General features: G+C 39.9%; 1 long non-coding RNA gene across 1 annotated transcript; it reads right to left on the bottom strand.

Moving 5' to 3' along the window:
• Positions 1 to 1,357: 1,357 nt before the first annotated feature.
• Positions 1,358 to 9,531, bottom strand: LOC113261569 (uncharacterized). Its single transcript, XR_003318408.3, has 3 exons — positions 9,392 to 9,531; positions 9,214 to 9,282; positions 1,358 to 1,525 (listed from the first exon to the last, which is right to left on the bottom strand). It is a non-coding gene; the product is annotated as an uncharacterized LOC113261569 (long non-coding RNA).
• Between the last annotated feature and the right edge of the window lie 200 nt (positions 9,532 to 9,731).

Genomic DNA, 9,731 nt, shown 5'->3' with positions numbered 1-9,731 from the left:
CAGCCAAAGCCCAAATCCCAGAATAAGTTCCTTCTAAAACCGTTTTACAGAGATGCCTTCTTCAGGGCAACCCCCTTCCCCATGGTATACATTCTCCCCTTGCTATGATGAGTGAGGAAAATAAATGCAACTTATTCAGCTACAGGTGTTCCTGATGGTCTTTTGATGAAGGAAATTGAAGAAAAAAAAAAACCCCATATTTTATATATGATGTATTTCAATATGGCGTTATTCAATCCGTAACAGTTACTATTCTTTTTGATGTTTAAACTATCCCAGTTTTGTCGGTGGGAGACCCTTCAGACCAGTTCATGTGACTCTTTGCCAGAATACCATCAATGTCTGAAAGCATCCTTGTGTTTTGGCACGCAAAGATGTTCCAAGCTCACCTGGTGCATTTCCTGCCTCAGACCTAGATAAAATGTAAAAAAGTAATGTGAGCCAATGATTTCAAGGATATGGGAAGTCAAATACTTTCATAGCTTGCTGGTTGAAGTTGAATTTTTATGTTTTGGGGAAAACTGTTAAGGTATCTACTAATCTTTAAAGTATTCAGGGGTGCCTGGGTGGCTCAGTTGGTTAATTGTCCAACTCTTGCTTTTGGCTCAGGTCATGATCTCATAGGTTGCAGGATCAAGCCCTGCGTTGGGCTTAACACTCACCTGAGAGACTGCTTGAAGATTCTCTCCCTCCGCCCCTCCCCCTGCTCGCACTCTCTCTCTCTCTCTGTCTCTTGAATAAATAAATACATCTTAAAAAAATAGAGTATTCATTCTTATTGACTCAGCAATCCCATTTTGGAGAATCTAACAGAAAGAAAGAAAGTAGGAGAATGTAGGGATTTATGCACAAGGATGTTTACTAGCAGCACTGTTGTTGACAGAAGAGTGGAAACTGAATAGCCACCAAAGAGAAAAGGGAGACGAAATTATGGCATATCATACAGAGTATAGAATATTAGGCAGCTGTTTTTTTTAAACAAGTTCCAGCTATAACTAGAAACTATAATGAAATACTGATACACAAAAGAAACATGTTACAGTGTGATATATATAGGATAGTCTAAATCTGGAGGGTAAAAAAATCACCCTGTGTTTGTGTTTTTGTTTGATCATGAGGGAAGAATTTTATTACACTAACTCAAGGGAGTGGGAATGTATCCAAACCATCTTTGATTTGTTTCAGTATGCAGCAAATATGTATATATTTTTTCATTTACCAAAAAATTAAACTTGAGGGAAAAAAATTAGTAAATAATAATCAAACTAAAAAAATGGAATTTGATTTAAATATTTTTATAGGCAATCAATAGGATAAAGGATAGCCATTTTAGGGAGAGAGTTACCCAGTTTCTCACCAAGGGCCTGGGTTTCTCTCAGGAGGCTATGTCATCGGAGCCTCCATCCGAAAATATCCCCTCTGCCATATTGAGTCCCAGGTGGTACAGGACGAACTCTTGTGGTGCCTTGGATAGAGCTAGTGGTACTTCTTCACCCACGGTTCCAAAGAGAAAAGCTCTTGACTCCTTAATCAACAAGGAAAGAAAGTTCACCTTGCAGCAAGCATCACAGACTGCCCCATAACTAAAGTTTGCATTTAGCTGTTCATTACAAAATGTACATACATATGGAAATTTTATGGGACTGGGGACAAAACGACTCTGGGAAAAGTATTTAAAGTCATTATATTTTGGTGATTTAAAAATAAATTAGCAGAGCTTTTCAAAGATAGGAGCACTAAAGCTAAATGGAAAAGAAAGCTGAAATGAGAAAAAGGTGCATCCTTACTGTAGCAGACGGGCTTTCCGCCCAAGGTAATTTCCGTTTTCCGGGTGAGTGGGTTTGCATTCCAGCTACGCTAATGCAACAGTTCTATGTATGAGTAATTTTAGAGTTCTACTCAGCAATTCCAACTCCACTGATAAAACCTTCTTGTGGATGAAACAGTATGTTTACCTTTATCAAAACTGCATTGCCATATGACAGTAAATTGTGACAAACATTGAAAACTACATTACTACTAAAGATGCTATAAACAAACCTTCGCTCTGCTCATGGCCATGAGAGCTTTCAGTAATCACATATTACACAGTGTAAGTATAATTTTCTGATGGCACAATAGCCCTGAGCAGTTTTTTGTTTGTTTGTTTTTAAGACATGAAGCATTACCCAGAAAGTACACTGCCCGTACGCCTGATGTTATAGGAACAGGAAGGTTATTAATTTCCCTCTTTCTCTGAATGCATTTCTCATTTATCTTGCTGGGGTTTCAAAAGAGCTGAGAGGAGGCGACTCTCATGTTTAACCTCATGACTTGGCTTTAAGGTCTGCTGTGTGGGGCACCCATTTGTCACTAGTTCCTGCTTAAACACCCTCCATAATTTAGATACCAGGGGGGAGAGGGGAAGATGGTGACTATCAAATCTTTTCTCCCAGCAAAAATATTTAAAGTTTCAAGTCTCAGCAAAGGGCCCAAGTATTCTCTCTAACTTATCTACTCTTTTCTGTTGGTGACTGTGGGGTTGGAAATGCTACTTGCTTCCCTTACTTTAACTCTTTGAGAATATCCTTAGTCAAATAAGTTTTGTCTTCTGTCAAAAAAAAAAATGTTTTTGGGGCGCCTGGGTGGCGCAGTCGTTAAGCATCTGCCTTTGGCTCCGGGCGTGATCCCAGCGTTCTGGGATCGAGCCCCACATCAGGCTCCTCCGCTGGAAGCCTGCTTCTTCCTCTCCCACTCCCTCTGCCTGTGTTCCCTCTCTCGCTGGCTGTCTCTCTCTGTCAAATAAGTAAATAAAATCTTTTAAAAAAATATTTTTATATCTTTACTCTCCATGGGAAGCACTATTCTTCTTTCCCTTTGTTTGCACCCATCCCCGCCCCCCCCAAACCCAACACCGGTTGGGATTGATGACAGCATTGGACTACATGCTCTATTTCCCTTCTCTAATTAATGTAAACCCCCCTCCTGCCTTCCATTCATTGGATGGAAACTGCTATGTTAGATTTGGCAAATATTTTCCCCTTTTGTCTATTGAAGGTGGCACATGAAATCTACCATTCTAGGTATAAATATTTCTTCTTTTCCATTTTAAATTATTTTTAATATACACACTTCATATAAATTAGCATAGTGTCAAGCACATAGAAGGCAACAAATAGTTATTAAACTAAATATTCTCAGTCATAAATCTGACTCTTACGTACAAAGCTTGGCGTGATGTTGCCAGCTGTGAATAGATGAGAAAGATGTGATAGGGGAATACAGATATATAAAGAGTAAAGGGAACATGCAGGTGCTGCAATCAATGTGCAATTTATCAGGAGCTGAATCACTTTCCTACTGGATAGAGACCTATTTTATCCAGAAACTGGTCCCTATAGGCTCTGACTAAGGCAATTGAAAGAAATGCATGCTTAAGATAACATCTCCCAACAGATTTTAGGGCCAATTCTATGGCATGAACTTACCTAAGCATCTAGAAAATAATTCAGACACAGAAATAACTACTCACCTCTAGAAGTGGATAAAAATATATTCTGCACATGTAGAAGAGAGCAATAATTTCATTCATTATATCCTGAGTATATTTCTCTGGACCATGACTGGCCGGTAAAACATTTTTACTGATTGAATCTAGTACTCATTTACACGGTTGTTTGCAAGTAATTACAACAGCAAATGACATTATTTCTAAAGGTCTAAGCACCTTATATAATTCACAGTGTCAAAATCCTATTTCAACTGATACAATCTAAACAGGATGTGTTAAGAAAAAAAAAAATCCAAATGTTTTCTTTTAACCCAAAATGTTAGAGGTATGGAATAAAAATGGCTGCAGCCACTCAAGTTCAAATTTCCGAAATGCCCAGGGAATTGCACAAAATCTCAGAGTCTTGATTCCTAAATCAAAAGAAGATTTACACACATGAGCTTCCATTGTGCACTGGCTGAGCTTTCGTCTTACCATCCTTCCCAACTCAGCAACACCTTCCTACATTCCCCAGATGTGCCAGATGGCTAAAGATTATAGAGTTTGCCCCCATGCCTTCCCATCCTTCTGCCCTTAAGCATGGAGATTCCTGCCTCCATTATCTCTTAACTTTTTATTTTGAGATAATTGCAGTCATGAAGAATAGCAAAAAAATTTATAAAGAATGTCTCAATACCCTTCACCCAGATTCTCCAAATACTGATATTTACCAAAATTTCTTTATCGTTTTCTCTCTCTATATATATGTATGCATATATATATGCATACACACATATACATATATACATATATATATATGCATGTTATATCGAGAGAGATGTTTTCGTGAACATCTGAAACTAAGTTATTAGACGTGCTTTTCCCTTTACTCCTAAACAGTTCAAGTTGTATTTTTCTAAAAATAAGGACATTCTTTTATATAACCACAGTACAAATTACCAACCAGGAAATTATCATTGATACTATACTATTCTCTAATCTATAATACTTACACAAATTTACTACTTTTCCCACTAATGTCCTTTAGAGGAATAAGAAAAAAGTTCAGCCATATCTCTTTAGACTCCCTTAATCTTTCATGAACTCAACAGTTTTGATAAGTAGTGATTAGTTATTTTGCAGGACGCCCCTTAATTTGAGTCTGCCTGATGTTTCCTCGTGATTAGATTTCAGTTATGCATTTTGGGTAGGAATACCACAAAGCAATGTCATGCTCTTCTCAGTACACCAATCAGATCAGGAGGCACATGATTTGTATTTGCTCCATTACTGGTGGTGTTATCTTTGATTACTTTAGGTGTTGTCTGGCAGGTTTTTTTCCACTGTAATGTTGCTGCTTTTTCCTTGGAATTAATAAAGAACTTATGGGAAGGTACTTTTAGAATATTTAAATATCCAGTTTCTCATCAAATTTTCGTCTTTAGCATCCATTGATGCTTTCTTTCTGCTTCTTCTTAAGTTTTTTTCTGGTATCACAGTATTTTCTCAAGGTAAACTGATAATATCCTTCTTTTCTTAGATAAAACATTTTGGAATGGTTTGGGCAACTGTATAGAGTGTAATTTCTCCTGTAATAACTTTATTCATCAGAATACATCATCATTGTAGCTACATTCATCATCACTGTAGCAGGTAGTTATTAAACTGGTCCCATAATTTAGCAACACTGGTTAAGGATCCATTGACTAAAATGCACTAACAGAAATTACTTAAAAAGACATGAATTTGATAAATCTCAAAATGGGCTTCCAGGGAAGAGGTGACAGTGAGAAAGTGAGCAGTGGCAGGCTAACGCTGTTGTTATTTAAATTCACAATAACAAAGGCAGACCTGAATAATCTTGGCATATTTAAATTAAGACACACATGCCCTTCAGGAAAACAGTGAGTGAGGGAGTGATGCTCTCAATTTGAAATTAAATATTGATGACTAATTACTTTCCACACTCTTTTTCCCTGAATTTGCTAGAGTGACTGTTTCTTTGTTTTACAAATAATTATTTGAATCATAGGGCTTTCTGTTTTATTCAACTCCGGGGATGTGAAATTCACAGGTGGCAAACAGAAAAGAGTCATAGAAAAAATAATGGAACTCCTACTGGGCAGAAAATATTAAGTTATTCAGCCAACGCAGAAATATATTAATTCAGTTCTCTCAAGATTACCTGAAAACTCTTTGTGGCTGTATTTTCTCTGAGGTTCTCAGTAGGGTGTGGTTTTAAGCCTTCAGTAGGCGAGAGAATGTATCACCTCATGGCTACAAGGGACGCTCTTTAACGATAGGCACAAAGCACCAGGAGAGCAGCACTAGCCTTCAATCCTGGCTGTACATCGTAACCACCCGGCTCCCATTCTGAGATTCTGATATTACTGGTCTGGGATGTGCCCTGGCACTCAGGGCTTTCAAAAGCTCCCCTAAGTGATCCTAATGGGCAGCCAAGGTTCGAAACCCCACTATAGAACGTTTTTATTTTTACCTTCAGGTTCAAGAAACAGAATTCTAGTCACCTTATTTATACAGGTTTCCGTGACTCACTATACTTTCAAGATCCCCCTAGTAAAGTATCTCTACACATATAAGTGGACCCAAAAAATCAAAAATAAAAACAACTTATCTAAGCTGTTTTGTACTGTAGGGGCTGTTAAAAAAATTTCAGAGACTAAGAGGGCTAAAGATATTTGCCTTAAGTTGCACCTTAGAGAATAATGACTTAGAAATATCTTACTTTTCCCATTTAAGTTCCACTGTGCATGTCACAGCATTGCTTCCCCTTCACAGTTCTCATCACTGTGATGCTTTCTGTTCTTGGCAGCTGACTGAGTTGGTCTGGGGATAGTTATTACATTATCATTAACTGAGTGCCTCCTAGCTACCAAGTGCTTTATATAAAACTTTTAAAAACAATTTTTAAACAGAAAATTATCAGCTTTTAAATAGCTAGGTGAGAGTCAGGATTAGCACCCAGGTCTGAGAGGCTCCAAAATCGATCTACTGATGAAGACACTGTGGGGACATTTCTCATCTTTTGATTAGTTCAAGCCATTCAGCCCATTATTTCCCTAGGCAATTGTTACTGGTTTAGAGGTGACCGTCTGTTCTAGGGGGCTCCTGAAAAGAATAAGTATATTCCATTGTTAAAGGATAGGCTAGGGGTGCCTGGGTGGCTTTGTCGGTTAAGTGTCCAACTCTTAATTTCGGCTCAGGTCATGATCTCAGGGTCGTGAGATCAAGCCCTGCATGAGGCTCCACGCTCAGCTTAAGATTCTCTCTCTACCCCTTTCCCTCTGCCCCATATGTGCTCTCTCGCTCTGGGAAGAAAAAAAAAAAAAAGGACAGGTTAATGCTCTCTCTCCTGCTGAACATGAATGAGGAAGCATGGAACCTTGCTTTCCAGTGGCTGCCATTTTGTGACATGAGGTAAAAAAAGCCTTGGTTTGAATCCAATGCTGTGAACAACAGAAGGTTCTCAAACAGCCATCAATAGGGCCAATGTTATCCATGGGCAAATTGGCAGCTTCCTAAATAAGTGATTTCAGATGGAAGAATGCCCCTGAAACAACTTCTTCCTGCTCATACATGTCTGAAATTCCCCTACAGGAGAAATAAACTTTTATTTAATATTTAGACTAAAGACAAAATTCAAACAGCTCAGGACAGGTAACTCACTGACTCACATCGAGTGGTTGACATGACCACATTAACTGGGAGCAGGTTTAAAGGTGAACATACCAAGAGACAGATGGCAGGAAGGAAATCTAAAGAGGGCGGGAAAAGGGATGCTGGCTGATCCTAGAACTGTCGCCAGGACAGACTGTGGAATCTTCTTCAGCAACATATTTTAAATATTTTAGTTGAGATAGTTTACATATTAACGTTACTTGAAAAAAATGCAGGTGGCCTAAATGATTACTCAGGGATTTTTGGGGGGGTGTACATTTCTACAATTTTAACACCGGGTCTTTCAGTGAGCCTGTGCCTTCTGATCTGTGAACTTCGTAAGTGTTTCTCAGTATTTTTTCCTCCCCCCTTAGGTGAAATAGGAGGGCTAGAGAGGGCTAGATTTGGGTGTTTCCCTTCACCCGACTCAGTTAGGCTCTTAGACCCCAGCGGCTTAGGCTCTGGCTAACTAAATTTCCCCGTGGGCAGGCTCATTAAGAACAGAATGCTCTGGTACATTTCACAAAGGTTCTTTTTCCCCTTCCTCTGCCAGAACTCCTTGAGGGGATTTTTTTTCTCCCGTATTTGTGGTGGGAATCTGGTCAAGCTCCTGGAGGTAAATCTCAGAATATTATAGGCACCCCCTATGAGTCAGGAGTTTTTAATTCTCATACTTGTCCACACTGAGTCTCTAGCAATTCATCAGTTACAGTTCAAGTTTTCGTACCCGGGCCCTGGCTCCTGTGGTGATTTCTGCTTGGGAGTCTGTGCTCTCTGACACCCTGTATTCACCTGTCTCCTCAGTCTGGGAGCAGGGGTTTGCCCTGTATCCTCCCCCTCTTACAAATACAAGAAGAATTATTGATATTTCTGTCTGTTCAGCTTTTCACTTATTGTCTAGATGAAATGGCAACCTCTAAGCTCGGTGCTTGTGGAACTGGCACCTGGAAGTCCTGACTGGAGCCTCTCAACGTTCAGTCGTGCTCCCAATTCAAATGACACAAGAGAAAAATATGGATCCTCTGTGAATGTTTCTATGGCCCACCCTGCTGGCTCTGCAGTCCCATTTTGCTGGGCCTGGAAACACCAAGTGGCCTCACATGAACTGAGGTAGCTGTTCTTACTGCACACATTTATCTTCCAGTGTTTGTAAAGGGAAAACAATTAGGGAATCAGCCAGGATTATGCTTCTAAGCCCCCGAGGCTGCAAACTGGGGTTCTTTACTCTCCTTGGTCAATGATACAAGGACACTTCATCAGTCTCTCTCAACCCCACCCTGGTATGATTTAATACTCAGCATTTCATCGCCATTCAGTACCATCCCTGCTGCTAACCTATTTTTGTCGTCATGGTCAAGTGTGTCTTTTTTAATTCATATGGAAATCAATATAAACAATGCACTTCACTCAGATGGGTGTGTGACACCCGAGCCCGTACATCAGACCCTTAAATTCCACATCTTGTCACAATGACTCAGGCTGTGCACTTCCAGCCCCTCAATTGTATTTCGTTTTTATCCCCTTAGTAAAGATGAACAACAGGCAATTCCCCGTATTCCTACCAAGAATCACCATATATTTCCTTCAAAATTACAATTCTATGATTTGATCTTCATGGTTGTAATGATAAAAGTAGAGCTCTGGGACTGGTTTCTGAACATTGGAGCAAATTCAAATAAACCCACCAAGTGGAGAGGCTCATTCTGCCACTGAGCAGCTTAGAGAGACTCACTGTATATGTTTTATCCCCAGAATACCTATTTTCAAGAATTTAAAACCAGAAAAAAAAGTGAATTAAGCCCTAACGTGTTGGTAAACCTCATTTAAGCATTCGTGGGTGATTTATAAGGCTCCCCTGAAATCCTACAACATCTTCATCATAACCATCAATCGCATTTGGGGAACTGATGCTCAGAAGTGACAGTGTGGCGAGAATTCTGGTTAACGGGATGCCAGCTAATCTAGAGTTCACTCTCCAGGCAGTGTTTCAGGCACCAGGAAGAACTTCCTCAAATATTGACACAGACAACAACCCCTTCCTCTGAGATACATGCGCATTCACTGACCTGTCTGAAACTCCCCTCTTGTGCCTGCAGTCAACTCCTGGCAGCATCTGGACCACAGATTGTCACCACCTGGATCATAATTTTAGAAAAACATGATGCTTAGTATAACTGTATGATTATGATATGAGGAGCTGTCCACATTACAATACATGTGTCATGGGAAGACACACGAACTTACCTTCCCCAAGGAAGCTGTGATTTCCTGGGTGATGCCTGCTTCCTGTACCAATTCCTCAGACAGCAACATGGCTCATCTTTTTCTTGGCATCCAAGCATGACTTGCTGAGAGCCAGAGATATCTTGAATTTCACTCGTATCCTAAGTGATAGAAGAAAGTAGAAAAGTCTATAATCACGAGCACTCCTGCTTACCAGGACCTGCGTGTGGAGACATGATCGTGCCTATTCATCTGCCAGGGCACTCCCTGCTTCGACGTCTTTTGCAGCCTTTTATCCCTATTCACGTCAATTGCACATACGCGCAGGCACACGTATCCACCTTCCACCATCCACTGACAG

The sequence above is a fragment of the Ursus arctos genome, unplaced genomic scaffold (genome assembly GCF_023065955.2).
Source record: "Ursus arctos isolate Adak ecotype North America unplaced genomic scaffold, UrsArc2.0 scaffold_3, whole genome shotgun sequence".
NCBI lineage: Eukaryota > Metazoa > Chordata > Mammalia > Carnivora > Ursidae > Ursus > Ursus arctos.
This window is presented reverse-complemented; position numbering and strand designations above follow the sequence as displayed.